At 43.6% G+C, this 18,274-nt stretch overlaps 1 protein-coding gene across 1 annotated transcript in view; it reads right to left on the bottom strand.

The window, feature by feature from the left end:
- Positions 1–18,274, bottom strand: part of DOCK2 (dedicator of cytokinesis 2) — a gene marked incomplete at both ends in the record, with an annotated part of 408,698 nt that overhangs the window by 181,202 nt on the left and 209,222 nt on the right. The gene's annotated exons all lie outside the window — the stretch shown is intronic.

Here is an 18,274-nt window from a genome sequence, read left to right as displayed (position 1 = left end):
CCACTCCAAACCGCTCCACAGGGATCCTGGTATTTCAGATGAAGACAGCCATTCATAGCGACTCTGGCCTGTGCGGTTGTGGACCTCATTCTAGGGAATATTGAGGTGAGCTTTAGGGAGCTGCTCACCATCACCCCCCCACACACACACACACACACCCGGCAGCAGTGTTTCTGGCTTCCTCCTCCTGTCCCAGTGCTCTGGGTGCCCCTCCCAGCCCCTGTGCCTCTGTCCAGCAAGCCAACCTCCAACACAAGACCAGCAGGAATTGTGGAGGGTAGCCAGGGCCTGGCTTGAGACCATGTCATTTGTATAAAGGTCTCTGTTCAAGCAAGACAAGGGCAGGGGATGGGGGTGGGGGCAATCAGGGGACAACGGCCAAGCCAGAAAATAGGAAAGAAGGAAGGAAGGAAGCCAAGAGGTCTGCTGGCTGATCCTTACTATACCTATTATGTGCCAGACACTTCAGGACATAAGCCAGATATTCTTCTCATTCTAAAATGAGGAAACTGAGCTCACAGAGGTCCGGTGACTTGTTCTAGGTCATTCAGCAAGTGTAGGTGTGAACATGCAAATAACTCTTTATTAGGAAAAAGGCCACACCAAATAATTATAAGTATTCAGTTCCAGCAGATGGAATACCACCCTTACTCCTGGGGGCTATGGTTAGAGTTGTGGCTATGGAGAGAGGGCAGGGGCCCTGGTGGCTGGAGTCTGGGGAGTGCATGGGGCCCTGGGGGAGCTCTCAGCAGGATAGGATAATGAATGCCAGGTGCTTCTCTCCAGGCTAGCGGCAGGGGTGGAGACTCGGGGGACTGCAGGTGCCTAAGAGTGAGGACCCCTGGGCCCTGGGAAAGCAGTCTGCCCAGCTCAGTGCTTTTCTCCATCTCCTACCCTGGAGGGTAAGAAGGCGGCTGAGGCTGCCTGGCTCTCTCTGCCCACATGCCCTTCTCCTTGCAAGAAGGAAAGAAGGGAATGAGGAGGAAGAGGAAGGCAGAGAAGAAAAGGAGAAAGAAGGCGGAGGAGGGCAGATGTTTAAACACGACCTTTCGTCCTTTTTTCTTTTCTTTCGAGCTTTCATCCTTTTGTGATTTGACCAATATCAGAATGCCACAGGGCACCCTTGTCATTAGGCCAACACCGTGGGCCCGTCAAGTGAGAGGCAATGAGAGGTGTCCTCACCCACCTGTGACCTGCAAGGGAGGCAGATGGGGTTTCAGAATTAGCACTTGTGGGGACCGTACGGGAAGCCAGCAGGGGACTCTGATTCCAGCAACGGTCTGAGGTGTCTGCACCAGAGGACCGGGACAGGGTCAGAGAGGAGGAAACGAACAACAAAAAGCCACAGAGACATCTGTGGTCCCTTGGGAAACACCAAGCCTCGTGGAGAACACGAAAACCAGAGGAGACATTTGACAGCATTTTCTCCTTAAAGTTCACTTTTACTACTTCACTTCACTCCATAATGTTACTTGAGATTTGCCACAGCTCCCAGCAGGCACTTTCAAACCCTGGGATTTTGTCCTCTGTCCCCTGTGTGGGCTGGGGCCCAAGGCATCATGGTAATTGTGGTAAAAATGAGAACAATGGAAGCCACTGTTTTTGAGCACCTACTACATGCTGCACATGCTGCACATGCTACGGGCTGGGCACACCGTTTGCTCGGCTCAGAATCGAGGGATGGGCTCTTTAACAGCACCGAGTCCTGCGTAGTCTGCAAACTTTTGGCTGCCACAGGGTTCTCGGTTCATCTGTGATTAAGATCAGACCATAAACTTCCCACCCTTCCCTCCTCCTTGTGAAAATTCTGCAGTGCAGGCTGGGATCCAGCAGCGGGAAAGCCTGCACTGCTGCTGCCTGCCAATGCTTTGCGGTACTGGAGTGGGTGGAGTGCTGCAGAGTCCAGGGCCTGACAATGACAATTGTCCCTGCTGGGTCTGTGGTGCGGGTCCCCGACAAGGCCGTGCTGTGGGCCACTTCTGCTGGCATTCACCCAAGGCCCCTCTGGTGGGCGCTGGCCTTCCTCCAGCCCCAGTGGACACTCCCTGATCTAAAAAGTTTTGAGGTCCCTTTGGCCATAGCTGACCACACTCATCTTGGGTAAATCTTGCCCCTCCCTTCCACAATTTCCTCATCTGCAGAATGGGAGTGATAATGTCTGGTCTTGGTAGAAATTGGTGTGAGGCCCAAATGGGCCAGTAAATCTGAAAACACTTTGAAAAAACCTTAGCATTTCTATTAAAGACCAAAGGGTGACTGGAGTCATTCTTATTTCTAGCATAAGTACTAGAATTTTAATCAACCAAATGCATTTGGCTGGTTTACACAGGAGTATAGGTCCCTTTGGAATGGGGAGACTTTTCCTGTTGTATTCATAACAGCTTCAGACAATTACAGAATGAGATTACCAAGTGTAAATCAGACCGATTAAGAAGGAAACAGGTGCCACAAAACCAAAGAAGGTCGTACTGAAATGGGGAAGGAGTTTCCTGCCTTCTTTTGCTGTAACTGATCCCTCCCCACAAATTGAAACAGGAAGTATGGACACCTCTACCTTGAAAAGGAATCTAGATGTGGCCTAATCCAACTCCATACCCGATGAATGAATCCATTTAAACAACACAAATCATTGTTGCCCAGCTTCTTGCTGGCTCTCCTGGACTTGAGCTGATAGAGAAGAGGACTGAGATGTAACTACTCAACCCTGTGCCCCACTTTCATCGGACACAGAGTTACTCCTCTGGTGACAAATACAAAATGGTCCAGATTCTTCCGCATGTCTCAGCAGGCAGCTCCCCCAGTGTCAGGCCTCGGGAAGAGTAAATCAAATTCTTTAAAGTCCAAAGAGTATAACCTTAAAAATGGTAAGAAAACGTCCCCAGTGATGCGTAGTGAAATAAAACGCAGTGAGAGAGATCAGGAAATCTTTCTGGAAAAAATTCAAACGGCTGAGTAAAATACCGAGATATCTCATCAGACTATTGCTCTTTCCTTTGTGAGAAGAAGCTGGAAGAAGTGACCAGCAATTGCATCTGAAGGTAGTAACACTTCTACCCTGGAGAGAGCAAGCTGGGGGTGACCTTTCTGATGTACCAGCAGGAACGGCTAGTGCCTCTAGCTAGGGGATGTGTGGACCAGAGAACTGTCCCTGCAGGGCAAGTACGCTAAGGTTTGTAGGAGAAGCAATTCTAAGGGATACTGGTTCCCACCCTTGACACTGAACAGCCAGAGGAGTGAATCGCTGACCCACAAGCTCTTCTTAAAGATGCAAGGGAGAATGAGAAGGCAAGAGAAGGGGCTGGAGAAGAAGAAAAGAAAAGGAGAAGGGGACAAGGATGAGGAAGGAGGGTGCGATAAAGACAGTGCAAGAGAGGTGTCAGGGCAAAGAGAGCAGCGGGGAGATGGAGAGGGAAATCAGGAGGAGGAGAAGGGCAAGAGAAGACAGAAGAGGGGAATAAAAGGAGGGAGAAGAGGGGAATAAAAGGAGGGAGGAGAGGGAACAGAGGAGGAAGGCTTCGCTGGATTTGTAACATTTTCTTTCTGAAGCTAGGCTGTAGGTTCACAGTGATTGCTATGTTCGCTGTACTCTCCTCTGTGCTGTTGTGCATACCTGGAACATTTTATAATTTAAAAAAGGAAGAGAAGGGAGAAGAAAGAATAAGAATAAAGAGGCGAGAACCCAGGGCATGCAGGTCCACAGGGGCCTGGTTCAGGTTCTTCTCCACGAGCATGGCGGCTCCCATAGCATTTTGGGTTTTACCCCACTCATCTTGGGGAGGCTTCTGCTCGTCCTGGAAGAGAGGGCGGCCGCCACACTGGTTCTGCATTTTCAAGATGCTCGGCGCCCTCATGGTTCTCCTCAGCCAATTCCCAGAAGAGTGGCCCAAGCTCTCCAGAGCCACATCGTCAAAACAGAAGCCCAGAGCAAGCTGTGTGGCTGACAGGGTCTTGGGGTACCAGCCAGTGTCAGGCCTGAGCCTCTGAGGTGGGAGACCCAAGTTCAGGACACTGGTCCACCAGAGACCTCCTGGCCCCACGTGATATCAATCTGCAAGAGCTTTCCCAGAGATCTCTGTCTCAATGCTAAGACCCAGCTCCACTCAACGACCAGCAAGGTCCAGTGCTGGACGCCCCGTGCCAAACAACTAGCAAGACAGGAACACAACCCCACCCATTAGCAAAGAGGCTGCCTAAAATCATAATAAGTTCACAGACACCCAAAACACACAACCGGACATGGCCCTACCCACCAGAGAGACAAGATCCAGCCTCATCCACCAGAACACAGGCACCAGTCCCCTCCACCAGGAAGCCTACACAGCCCACTGAACCAACCTTACCCTCTGGGTGCAGACAACAAAAACAACAGGAACTACGAACCTGCAGCCTGCGAAAAGGAGACCCAAATACTGTAAGTTAAGCAAAATGAGAAGACAGAGAAATATGCAGCAGATGAAGAAGCAAGGTAAAAACCCACCAGACCAAACAAATGAAGAGGAAATAGGCAGTCTACCTGAAAAAGAATTCAGAGTAATGATAGTAAACATGATCCAAAATCTTGCGAATAGAATGGAGAAAATACAAGAAATGTTTAACAAGGACACAGAAGAACTAAAGAGTGCACAAACAATGATGAACAACACAATAAATGAAATTAAAAATTCTCTAGAAGGGATCAATAGCAGAATAACTGAGGGAGAAGAACAGATAAGTGACCTGGAAGATAAAATAGTGGAAATAACTACCGCAGAGCAGAATAAAGAAAAAAGAATGAAAAGAATTGTGGACACTCTCAGAGGCCTTTGGGACAACATTAAACACACCAACATTCAAATTATAGGGGTCCCAGAAGAAGAAGAGAAAAAGAAAGGGACTGAGAAAATGTTTGAAGAGATTATAGTTGAAAACTTCCCTAATATGGGAAAGGAAATAGTCAATCAAGTCCAGGAAGCGCAGAGTCCCGTACAGGATAAATCCAAGGAGAAACACGCCAAGACACATATTAATCAAACTATCAAAAATTAAATACAGAAAGCTGGAGTAGCAATTCTCATATCAGAAAAAATAGACTTTAAAATAAAGACTATTACAAGAGACAAAGAAGGACACTACATAATGATCAAGGGATCGATCCAAGAAGAAGATATAACAATTGTAAATATTTATGCATCCAACATAGGAGCACCTCATACGTAAGGCAAATGCTAACAGCCATAAAAGGCGAAGTCAACAGTAACACTGTAATAGTAGGGGACTTTAACACCCGACTTTCACCAGTGGACAGATCGTCCAAAATGAAATAAATAAGGAAACACAAGCTTTAAATGACACATTAAACAAGATGGACTTAATTGATATTTATAGGACACTCCATCCAAAAACAACAGAATGAACTTTCTTCTCAAGTGCTCATGGAACATTCTCCAGGTTAGATCGTATCTTGGGTCACAAATCAAGCCTTGGTAAACTCAAGAAAATTGAAATTGTATCAAGTATCTTTTCCGACCACAGTGCTATGAGACTAGATATCAATTACAGGAAAGAACACTGTAAAAAATACAAACACATGGAGGCTAAACAATACACTACTAAATAACCAAGAGATCACTGAAGAAATCAAAGAGGAAATCAAAATATGCCTAGAAACAAATGACAATGAAAACATGATGACCCAAAACCTATGGGATGCAGCAAAAGCAGTTCTAAGAGGGAAGTTTATAGCAATACAATCCTACCTCAAGAAACAAGGAATAACTCAAATAAACAACCTAACCTTACACCTAAACCAATTAGAGAAAGAAGAACAAAAAAACCCCCAAGTCAGCAGAAGGAAAGAAATTAAAAAAACAGATGAGAAGGACTTCCCTGGTGGCGCAGTGGTTAAGAATCCGCGTGCCAATGCAGGGGACATGGGTTCGAGCCCTGGTCTGGGGAGATCCCACATGCCACAGAGCAACTAAGCCCATGTGCCGCAACTAAGCCCATGTTCCACAACTACTGAGCCTGCGCTCTAGAGCCTGTGAGCCACAACTACTGACGCCTGTGCACCTAGAGCCTGTGCTCCACAACAAGAGAAGCCACCACAATAAGAAGTCCATGCACCGCAACGAAGAGTAGCCCCTGCTCACCACAACTAGAGAAACCCTGTGTGCAGCAACAAAGACCCAAAGCAGCCAAAAAGTTAATTAATTAATTAATTAATTAATTAAAAATCAAATCAGAAATAAATGAAAAAGAAATGAAGGACACTAGCAAAGATCAATAAAACTAAAAGCTGGTTCTTTGAGAAGATAAACAAAATTGATAAACCATTAGCCAGACTCATCAAGAAAAAAAGGGAGAAGACTCAAATCAACAGAATTAGAAAGGAAAAGGGAGAAGTAACAACTGACACTGCAGAAATACAAAGGATCATGAGAGATTACTACAAGCAACTATACACCAATAAAACGGACAAGCTGGAAGAGGTGGACAAATTCTTAGAAAAGCACAACCTTCTGGAACAGAACCAGGAAGAAATAGAAAATATAAACAGACCAAACACAAGCACTGAAATTGAAACTGTCATTAAAAATCTTCCAACAAACAAAAGCCCAGGACCAGATGGCTTCACAGGAGAACTCTATTAAACATTCAGAGAAGAGCTAACACTTATCCTTCTCAAACTCTTCCAAAATATAGCAGAGGGAGGAACACTCCCAAACTCATTCTACGAGGCCACCATCACCCTGACACCAAAACCAGACAAAGATGTCACAAAGAAAGAAAACTACAGACCAATATCACTGATGAACATATATGCAAAGATCCTCAACAAAATACTAGCAAACAGAATCCAACAGGACATTAAAAGGATCATACACCATGATCAAGTAGGGTTTATCCCAGGAATGCAAGGATCCTTCAATATACACAAATCAATCAATGTGATAAACCATAACAAATTGAAGGAGAAAAACCATATGATCATCTCAACAGATGCAGAAAAAGCTTCTGACAAAATTCAACACCCATTTATGATAAATACCCTCCAGAAAGTAGGCATAGAGGGAACTTACCTCAACATAATAAAGGCCATATATGACAAACCCACAGCCAACATCATTCTCCATGGTGAAAAACTGAAACCATTTCCACTAAGATCAGGAACAAGACAAGGTTGCCCACTCTCACCACTATTATTCAACATAGTTTTGGAAGTTTTAGCCACAGCAATCAAGAGAGGAAAAAGAAATAAAAGGAATCCAAACCGGAAAAGAAGTAAAATTGTCACTGTTTGCAGATGACATGATACTTTACATACAGAATCCTAAAGATGCTACCAGAAAACTACTAAAGCTAATCAATGAATTTGGTAAAGTAGCAGGATACAAAGTTAATGCACAGAATTCTCTTGCATCCCTATACACTAATGATGAAAAATCTGAAAGAGAAATTAAGGAAACACTCCCATTTACCACTGCAACAAAAAGAATAAAATACCTAGGAATAAACCAACCTAAGGAGACAAAAGACCTGTATGCAGAAAACTATAAGACACTGATGAAAGAAATTAAAGATGATACAAACAGATGGAGAGATGTACCACGTTCTTGGATTGGAAGAATCAACATTGTGAAAATGATGCTACTACCCAAAGCCATCTACAGATTCAATGCAATCCCTATCAAACTACCAATGACATTTTTCACAGAACTAGAACAAAAAATTTCACACTTTGTATGGAAACACAAAAGACCCCAAATAGCCAATGCAATCTTGAGAAAGAAAAATGGAGCTGGAGGAATCAGGCTCCCAGACTTCAGACTAGATTACAAAGCTACAGTAATCAAGACAGTATGGTACTGGCACAAAAAAGAAATATAGATCAGTGGAACAGGACAGAAAGCCCAGGGATAAACCCACACACATATGGTCACCTCATCTTTGATAAAGGAGGCAAGAATATACAATGGAGAAAAGACAGCCTCTTCAGTAAGTGGTCCTAGGAAAACTGGACAGCTACATGGAAAAGAATGAAATCAGAATATTCCCTAACACCATACAGAAAAATAAACTCAAAATGGATTATAAAGACCTAAATGTAAGGCCAGACACTATAAAACTCTTAGAGGAAAACATAGGCAGAACACTCTGACATAAGCCACAGGAAGATCCTTTTTGACCCACCTCCTAGAGAAATGGAAACAAAACCAAAAATAAACATTTGGGACCTAATGAAGCTTCAAAGCTTTTGCATAGCAAAGAAAACCATAAACAAGATGAAAAGACAACCTTCAGAATGGGAGAAAATATTTGCAAATGAAGAAACTGACAAAGGATTAATCTCCAAAATATACAAGCAGCTCATGCAGCTCAATATCAAAAAAACAAACAACCCAATCCAAAAATGGGCAGAAGATATAAATAGATATTTCTCCAAAGAAGATATACAGATTGCCAACAAATACATGAAAGGATGCTCAAGATCACTAATCATGAGAGAAATGCAAATCAAAACTACAATGAGGTATCACCTCACACTGGTCAGAATGGCCATCATCAAAAAATCTACAAACAATAAATGCTGGAGAGGGTGTGGAGAAAAGGGAACCCTCTTGCTCTGTTGGTGGGAATGTAAATTGATACAGCCACTATGGAGAACTGTATGGAGGTTCCTTAAAAAACTAAAAATAGAACTACCATATGACCCAGCCATCCCACTCCTGGGCATATACCCTGAGAAAACCATAATTCAAAAAGAGTCATGTACCACAATGTTCACTACAGCACTATTTACAGTAGCCAGGAGGTGGAAGCAACCTAAATGCCCATCGACAGATGAATGGCTAAAGAAGATGTGGCACATATATACAATGGAATATTACTCAGCCATAAAAAGAAACAAAATTGAGTTATTTGTAGTGAGGTGGATGGACCTAGAGTCTGTCAGACAGAGTGAAGTAAGTCAGAAAGAGAAAAACAAATACCATACACTAACACATATATATGGAATCTGAAAAAAAGAAAAAAGGTTCTGATGAACCTAGGGGCAGGACAGGAATAAAAACACAGACATAGAGAATGGACTTGAGGACATGGGGAGGGGGAAGGGTAAGCTGGGCCGAAGTGAGAGAGTGGCATGGACATATATACACTAACAAACGTAAAATAGATAGCTAATGGGAAGCAGCCGCATAGCACAGGGAGATCAGCTTGGTGCTTTGTGACCACCTAGAGGGGTGGGATAGGGAGGGTGGGAGGGAGACGCAAGAGGGAGGAGATATGGGGATATATGTATACGTATAGCTGATTCGCTTTGTTGTACAGCAGAAACTAACACACCATTGTAAAGCAATTATACTCCAATAAAGATGTTAAAAAAAAAAAAGAATAAAGAGTCAGTAGACGGCAACCCTAACTTCCCTTGTTCTTTGACAAATGCAATCCGAGGGCTGGAGTAGTAGAAGGGGAGCAGGAAGCTGGTCTTCCCCACTAGGTCTGGTTCTAAACGAGGTGCCAGACCCTGAACCTGATGGAAGCCAAGGTCCCTCCATCTCACTGCTGCACTGTAGAACAGAGGCCCCAGACTTGGCATCCAGTTCCACTTCTGCCTTCAACTCAGTATCACCTGAACAGCTCAACAGACCTGCCCTGGGCTCCTGCTGTGTGCCAGGGACCATTCTGGGGTCTGGGATACAAACCACTGACCCTGTATTCTTAAGGACATTACAGGTAGAGGAGAGCTGCTCAGAGACTCAGTTTCCCCATCTGTACAATGAAAGGGTTTGTCTCAGTGGTTTTCGAAGTGGGCCTGCTTGGAACCCTAGGACTCCAGGGTGTGGCTCAGAGTGACTGGGGGAGCACTGCATCCCACACTTTTTTCTAGAACAGCTTGGCTTTATTCTGTCTTAGATATAGGGACTGGTCTTCAGCTTGGATTTGGAAATACGATTCCACAGCTAAAGGAGATTTGAAAACCACTGAATGAGATGCTCCTCAAGGTTCCAGATTTGAAAGTTCTCTGTGCTATTTCTGATTCTGTATGACTCTAAGAATTCACGCACTCATTCATTCCTTAAAAGTTTATTGAGGTTCCTCAATAAAAGGGACAAAGACAGACAATCAACAAATAAATAAGCACGCTAATAGACTAGGGCACAGCTGCACAGAGGGACATGGAGGATGGAGAGGGGGTTAGGGAAGGCTTCCTGGAGAGGACATCCTTGGAGCTGAGCCTTGATGCACAGAGAGACCAGCCTCGGAAAGGTCTGGGGGAAGAGCAGTCCAGACCAAAGAAACGGCCAGTGCAAAGGTCAGATGACAAAGAATGAATCTGGCATGTCCAGGGCTGGGGGACCCAGGTCATAGAAAGCAAGGGGAAAAGTAGTCTGAGATGAGATGGGGTCAGGAAGGTAGGCAAGGCCAGATGATGTAGTTTCTAGAAGATTTTTGTAAAGAGTTTAGATTTTAATTTAAATTTGGTAGGCTACCTTTGGATGGTGTCAAACAGGGGCCTGATGTGATGTGATTAAATTCTATAAAGATCACTTTGGCTGCTGTGTGGAGAATGGATGGTAAAGAGGGGAAGAATGGAGACCTCTCTTTCAGTGGCACAGATGGGAGATGATGGAGACCTGGTATAAAGAGCAGAAATTGTGAGAAAAGGTCAAACATGGCACGGTGAAAAATAAGAAAAAGATTTCATGATCACTACAAATCAAATATCTTTCTAGAGTCCAAATATATGAGTTTTGATCTTAAACTGGCCTTCTGGTTCCTAATTTGTCTCCAAGTATACTTTTGCTTAGTAATTCCAGATGGTAAAAAGAAAGCCAATTCCCTTTGACTCCTTGACCATTTGGGGGAAAGTGTAGATTAAGACAGACCCAAAATATTTACCAGCCCTCTGTTCCTTATTGAGAAAGCTGCTGGGGCAATTTTCAAATTGGAAAGACGAATAAAGGCTTGGACTGCAAACATTAACTCTTTGATTTCAGGTGGGTATGCAGTAATGCTTGCCAACAGATTTGACCAAACAGTCAACTGAATACAGATGGAAGGGAATGGAAACTTTGATGGGAAGAACCACAAGACCCAGGGGTGAGAGATCAGATCCCACAAACTCAGCACTGTGCCTCCTACGCTGGAGGATGTAAAAGGAGTATAAGACATATTCCTACCCTTTAAGGATGCATCCTCCAGCTGAGGAAACATGACCTACACATAAAATGGTTAGACAGCTGGCTGGCTAAATGGAGTGCGTGCGTGTGGCAGAGGATGGGTCAAGGGGTCTTGACTGGAGCCCTGAACCTGGCCTCAGGGGGTGTGGGCTCCAGTTCCACCTCTGTAACTTAGGACAAGCCATCTAACTCTTCTGGATCTGATTGCTCCTCTTTGAAACAGGGGCAATGCTTCCCAACATCCCTAGGAGTGATGACACGGGATTTGAAAATTCTTTGTAAGTTGTAAAGTATGGTATAAATAGTAAGGGTTATTATTACTGACTCTAAGTTCAGAAGGAGAAAGGAAATGGCAAGGTGTAGGCAAACGGAGCCTTCTCTGAAAAACAGAAACAGAATCAAGTACCTCCACTCAAACCCCACCAGTCACTCCCCATTGCCTAAAGCCAGGGTTGGCTTACTATGCCATACTCCCTAGGCCAAATCTGTTCCATTGGCTGCTTCATAAATTTAAGTTTTACTGGAATACAGACACAGCCATTTGTTGACATACTGTCTATGACTGCTTCCTTGACACAACAGCAGAGTTTGAATAGTTGCAGCAGAAACCTTATGGCCAGTGAAGCTGAAATATTTACTATCTGGCCCTTTACAGAAAAAAAACAAAAAAACAAACAAAAAAAATAAAACCCCCCAAAAAACCCTGCTGACTCCTAGCCCAAAGGACAAAGTTCAAGCCCCATTTGAAATGTAAAGCACCTTTGGAGCACCCCGATACAACAGGATTTGAATAGATGAAATGAATCAAGTATTCTCCTCCAAGTCATCCCCAACTCTGTACCACTTCCCAGAGACTGATTCCGTATGAAGTCGCATTACCAGGTCCCTTCTTAGCGTTTTAATAGGGCTTAGGTGTTATTCTTCTTTGTAGTCTCCACTATGTATATCACAGTGCCCAGATCATAACAGGTTCTCAATAAAGTTTAACCAAATTGAATCTGAGTCATAAATAGAACAAGCATAATATACTAAGGGACATAGTTCATTCATCACGGAGAACTACTGAAAATATATCATTGATAATATATCATTAAAAGGAAAAGCAAGTTGGAAGTGAATTAATTTATTTGCTCTTAATTAGTTACACAAATATTTATTCCATGCTAACTATAAAACTATCACATGCCATAGAAGCTAAGGCAAATGAAGGTAATATGGGATTATATTCATTCCTTTGACAAGAATTTACTTAACACTTGCTCTGTGTCACGCTGGGGGTAGGGACCAGGAGCTCGAGTGGACTGTGAGCACTTTCCTTTCTCAGGAAGCTTGCAGTCTAACTGAGGAGACTGAATGTCATCAGATGATCACTGTACAGGGAGACAAATGTAACACAAACATGGTACACAAACACAGAGGTGGCAGGGAGATGGGCAGAATTCCTGGGAATGCCATCCTTGTATGTTTCCTCCTATAAACTTACCTGTAGTTTACTCTCCCAAGGGAAAGTGGATGGGCCCAGACCACTCACATGAGATCATAGTCTCCAGTTAGGTTCTATGTGAAAAGCTAACATTGACTGTGCTGATTACTTTATATAGATTATCTCATGTAGTCCTCACAACAACTCTATATGGTTTCATGAAGGCCAAGTTACTTGTTCCAGGTCAATAGTCAGAAAAGTGGAAGATTCTAGTCCAAATCAATCAGAGCTAAAGCTTATGTACCAAACCCTCCACTGTATAGCCTAAATACATGCCAGAGAGGAGACCTGGGAGTCTATTCCAGAGAAAGTCTGAAGTTTAAGACCTACAGAGATAGTACTAAGTACCAACTTCTGTACCTACTAAGTTGACACCAATTTCATGAGGAACATCTGATATGGACCAAAGGCACGGTTGGAACATAAACAGTTGGTCTGTGTCAGTAAGTTAATAATCAAGGGAAGAGAGAATGAAGTATTGCAAAGATCAGCAATGACCCCCAGCCACTGCACATGAAAGGGGTGGCTGCAATCACCTCTAGGGAGCAATTCTGGGCTCTGGCCAGGATATTCATTAAGCCCTAACTACCAAGGCCCAGGTAACTCCCTATCAACTAATGGCCAGCTGGGAGCGTGTGAGATCTGAGGCCTACAGAAGGTCCTTCCCTTTAGCCAGGTGTCCTCGGGATCTGTCTGTGTAGAGGTCATGGTGGGCGTTGCAGGCAAAAGAACTGGAATGTAAATATGCAATTTTTTAAAAGTGGAAATGTTTATATTTGCTAAGCTTCCTAGGTCATGTCTAGGATGCAAGAATTTCCACTCTTGTGGAAGCTTAATTGTTTAAATTCTCACTTTCCAGTTTTCATTTTTTATCTGTACCAAATGTAGCATAAAACCAATAAACATGGAAAATGCCCAATCTTGAATAAATACCATAGTGAGAATAATGAGACACAATTTCTCTCCCATTTTATTGGCAATGATGAAAAAAATCATCAGAAACTGACCAAACACAGTGACAAAGAAGCCCTGGTGAAAAGACCTTCTTATGCAGTAATAGTAGGGTTGCCCACTAGTAGAACTTTCTGGAAGGAAAAGAGATAATGTCAACAAAATGTAAAATGCCTAGGTACCTTAATCCACCAATTCTTCTTCCACAAATTTGTTCCAAGAAAATCATTAGACAAGTGCTCCAAGGTTCACATAGCAAAACATGTTATTTACAGAATTATTAATAATACCAAGTATTTAGAAACAACCTAAATATCCACAAAAGGATATTATTCGAATAGATCATGGTATAACTAGACAACAAAGTGCTATTAGCCTACTTAAAAGGATGGTGTGAATCTATGTGCCATAATGTGGAACTTTCTCCATGTTGTTCAGTAAAAAAAAAGTCTTCCTGTAAACGTGCAGGCATATGCAATGTGCCTACTATGAATGTGCAAATGTTGCACAGCAGGGTGCCTAGAGTGAACTTCACCAAATCATTGGTACATAGTGGCTCTTTCTGGGTGGTGAGAAATCAAGTGATTTTCCTTCCTTCCTTTGTTTACCTGTCTTAGAAATCAAGTGATTTTCCTTCCTTTCTTTGTTTACCTATACTATTTGAATGTTTACAATGAACATGTAATAATTTAAAAATAGAAAACTGTTTTCAAAGATCAAAAGAAAACATGTCAAGGATATACACATTTCCTGGAGAAAAAGCAGGGTGAAAAGCAGAATAACGGCTGACTTTCAGAAGGAAAATGTGGAGTGACTTTGAAACCTGCCTAACAGCCTGACAAGATTAGTCCTTTCCTAGTTCTGGAGAAGGCAGGAAATCCCAGTGGTTAGGAGCTTATGCTCCAGGGTCAGTCCGTGGGTTCAGCGGGTAAGTGACTTGGGACAAATTACTTAAGCTTCTGTGCCTCAGTTTCCTCATTTACAAAATGTGTGACTGACAGCACCTGCCTCTAAGACTGTCATGAAGATTAAGGACAAGAGTAAATGAACACCTATGACAATGCCTGGCACATAATCAATGTTCACTAGATATTAGCTCTTATGAAAACCAGCTTCAGGCAATCGTAGTCTAAGTGAGTTAACTTTCCCAGAATGAAGCACTAATGAACAGTTAAGGAGAGGGAGAAGGTAGAGGACAATTAAGCAAAGAAATCCACACGAGTAGACATATAAATATCTAGGCTCTGCAGCACAAGGGTTAAAGATATGGGTTGTGTGGTTTTAGGCATGTGACTTAACCTAGTAAGTTTTAATTGTTCATTCTGAAGAAGGGGGGTCAAATACAAAAGGCCATTTTAAGGATTAAATGCCAAGTGCTAACACAGTGCTTGGTAATAACAAGTTTTTAATACATATTTGCTAATATTAATAAAAATAATTATTGTTGACTGTGAGATTAGGTAGTGGGCCCCCTGTCACTACGGGTATCCAGGCAGGCTTACTTATTACAGGAAGAAGACAATGGAGAGAAGACTTAGTCTTGGAAGGAGGGGATGAGCTACTGGATTCTTACAGATCTAAAAATTCTGCTGTTGTTGAAACACAAAACTGATGCTTAAAATGGAGTTTGGGATTGTTGTGTAGAGTGACCGGGGAGCCCTTCACCAACAGGGCCATCTCCCCAGAGTTACAGGGTGATGCAGCTCTCATAGGCCAGCCCTGCTTTTCAGACAGGTGAGGCAAGTGTTCCCCCAGACTGCCCATTCTCTGTACCAAGAGTGGCTCTACCTGCTCTGGAAAAGCTGCAGATAGCAGCTCTACATGCTCTCCCACATTCACAAAAAGGAAAGCTAATTGCGTGGTGACAACAGTATTAACAGCAACAGCAAGCCCACACTGATCACTTACTGTGTCCTAAGCTCTGTGCTGAGGGCTTTGCATGCATTGTCTTATTACTTCCCCCAACAGACCCATGCATATGTAGTGTCTATGCTATATGTGTCACCCCCATTTTACAGATGAAAACAATGAGGCTTGGAGGGAATAAGTATTGTCAAAAACCCTTCAGCCAGTAAGGGACAGGGGTTTGAACCCAGAATGTGAGGAGTAGTTGCAGGACCTCATGATAAGTTGACAACTCATTAGCATTAAATGAATCCTTTCCTCTTTCAGGACCTGTGCCAGCCCCACTGGGTCAGGTGACCCTTCTCAAGGGAGCTGGGAGCTGGGAAAGCTGAAATCGCCATTGGCATTATCTAGTAATTCCTGGGGAGAGCAGAACACTGAGAAACAAGGCTTAGGCTGCACCCACAAAACAGCACCCCAAGCAGCAGGATGAAGAACATCCTGGGAGCAAAGCACCGGTGCTTAGAGGAGCCAGAGGTTTCGACCTTAATGATAAGGCCAAGTACCACAGACAGAAGACTCCCTCAAAGACATCCAAATACTTGTGGACTATTTTATCACTTTCATTTTCTTTTAATATCCTTTGGTCAACCCAAGCAGGCTTCAAACTTGCCTCATTCCACTTTTGTGGGCTCCCTCAGACTAGCAGCAAACAGGTTCACTTTGCCATGGCAAGGCCAGGGCACAACCCCCTGCATCTCTCCAGACATGCACAGGTCCTCAAACTCTGTACTCAAATCACTAATACCATCTGCCCCGAATACCAGGAAGATGCCAAGGGGACAAAGTCATAACCTCATGTGCAAGAACATGGACTTTGGAGTCATAGACTCCTGGGTTCATGTCTCAGCTCCTTCACTGGGTACTTAGTTTCTGAGTCTCAGTTTCCTCTGAGCCTCAGTTTCTGAGGCTCAGTTTCCTCATCAGTCCAATGGGGATCATAATACCTCATAGTTTTCTTCCAAGGATTAATGAGATAACGTAATATTGGGAAAGCAGTGGAGCATAGAGGCTAAGAGCACAGGCTCTGGTGCCAGACTGTTTAAGTTCAGACGCTGGCTCTATCACTAACTGTGTGTCCTTGGGCCTCAGCATATTCAACTGTAATATGGGGATACTAAGAGTATCCACCTCTATAGGGCAGGGAATGAATGAGTTATGGCTTGGAAAGTGCTTAGAACAGCACCTGGTGCATCGGTGACTACTTGGTAAACGAGAGTTGTTATGATTAATGCAAATAAAGCCTACAGCACGGTAAAGATAAGTGTTCAATAAACGGTAACTGTTATTATTACAAGGTTCACTTTGCATGGAGAATTTTATGCACATTTATCTCCTAGAAAGCAATTAAAAAATGAAGACATTAGGGGAAAATCTTGTCCTCTAGCAAATGCTTCAGTCCTAGCAGAGAGAATTCACCATCCTGTTGCCCTGGCAAGATACCTTAGGACCCCCATCCACCATTCCCAGGCTCTCCTTTGCTTTATTCAGCCATCCTCTCTTTCAGTAAATACTCATTAAGCACCCACAGTGAGCCTAAAGGAGGAATGGAAATACCTAAGCTGTAAAAAAAATGGCTCCAGCTCCTGCCACCCTGGAGCTTACAGGATAGCAGGGGAGATACATATTAAATAAATACGTACACAAATGATTATTCAGGGACAGCTACAATTTGTGTTATGAAGAATGTGGTGAAAAGGTATAATGGGGTCCTGATAGGATGTAGCATCAGAGGTGTATGTGAGGGAGGAATCATTAGAAAAATTTCGTGAGGAAGTGCCATTTAAGCTGGGACTTCATGGATGAATAGGAGTTGGCTGGGGGATGCCTGGGAGTGGAAGGAGAAAGCGATCCAGGCAGACAGGCATTTTGTTCCGAGGCCCTGTAGCCACAAGGTGGCTGGCTCACTAGGGGAAAAGACACAAAGGTAGTAAGTTGACTTACCCCCAGACCATCCACTATCAAAAGCCCTCAGCTGGAAGGTTGGAAATTGGAGAGAAACCCAGGCCCCCAGGAACTGTGTTCTCAGTTGCATCTGTTATCTCTTCCCTTTCAGACTCTCCTTGCCTGGTGGGAAAGACTGCCAGGTCCCAGACCCTGACCCCAAGGCCAAGCGAACAAAGGTTTTGGCTCAAATACCCAGAAGTTGCAGATGTGGCTCACTTTTCCCACATGTGAACTTCAGCCAAGACACCACGACAGGGACTCTGCTCTCTGAATGCCCTCGGATGCCTCAATCCTGTCCCCATCACACCCCACTGGGTTTTGTGAGGCTATTTAGGCAGATAAGTTTCCCTCACTGAAGAAAAGGGAAACAGCATGAAAGAAAACAATGGCTCCAAAGGAAGAATATGTGATTGACGTAAATGGGGATGTTCCCTTAGGAGCATCATGTATCATCAAAGAAGCCAAGCCCCAGGTCATTTATTTCTCTGCCTGTTTATATGAAATGGAAAGATGTGTTTAAGTTCCCTGTAGTTTTACACTGCAAATTGACGCTCCCAGAAAGGAAGCCGTATGTTCCAGACGTAGCAGGTTTCTTTTGGAATTCACATGTTGGCAGTCTGGCGCTATCCCCTAAATGGTACTTTCATTGTCTTTTTGTTCAAGACAGCAACCTTCTTCCAGGATCAGAACTGCCTGCCAGCCTCCCTTGATAAACAGCCCACCAGCTCTCGTGGTAGATCAGGTTTAATAATTAGCCTAACTCCTTGTTTACCTAAGTGGCAATTACCACTGCAATGGAATAATATTTTAACTGCAGGGGAAGCAT

The sequence above is a fragment of the Hyperoodon ampullatus genome (assembly GCF_949752795.1).
Source record: "Hyperoodon ampullatus genome assembly, chromosome: 4".
Lineage (NCBI taxonomy): Eukaryota > Metazoa > Chordata > Mammalia > Artiodactyla > Ziphiidae > Hyperoodon > Hyperoodon ampullatus.
This window is presented reverse-complemented; position numbering and strand designations above follow the sequence as displayed.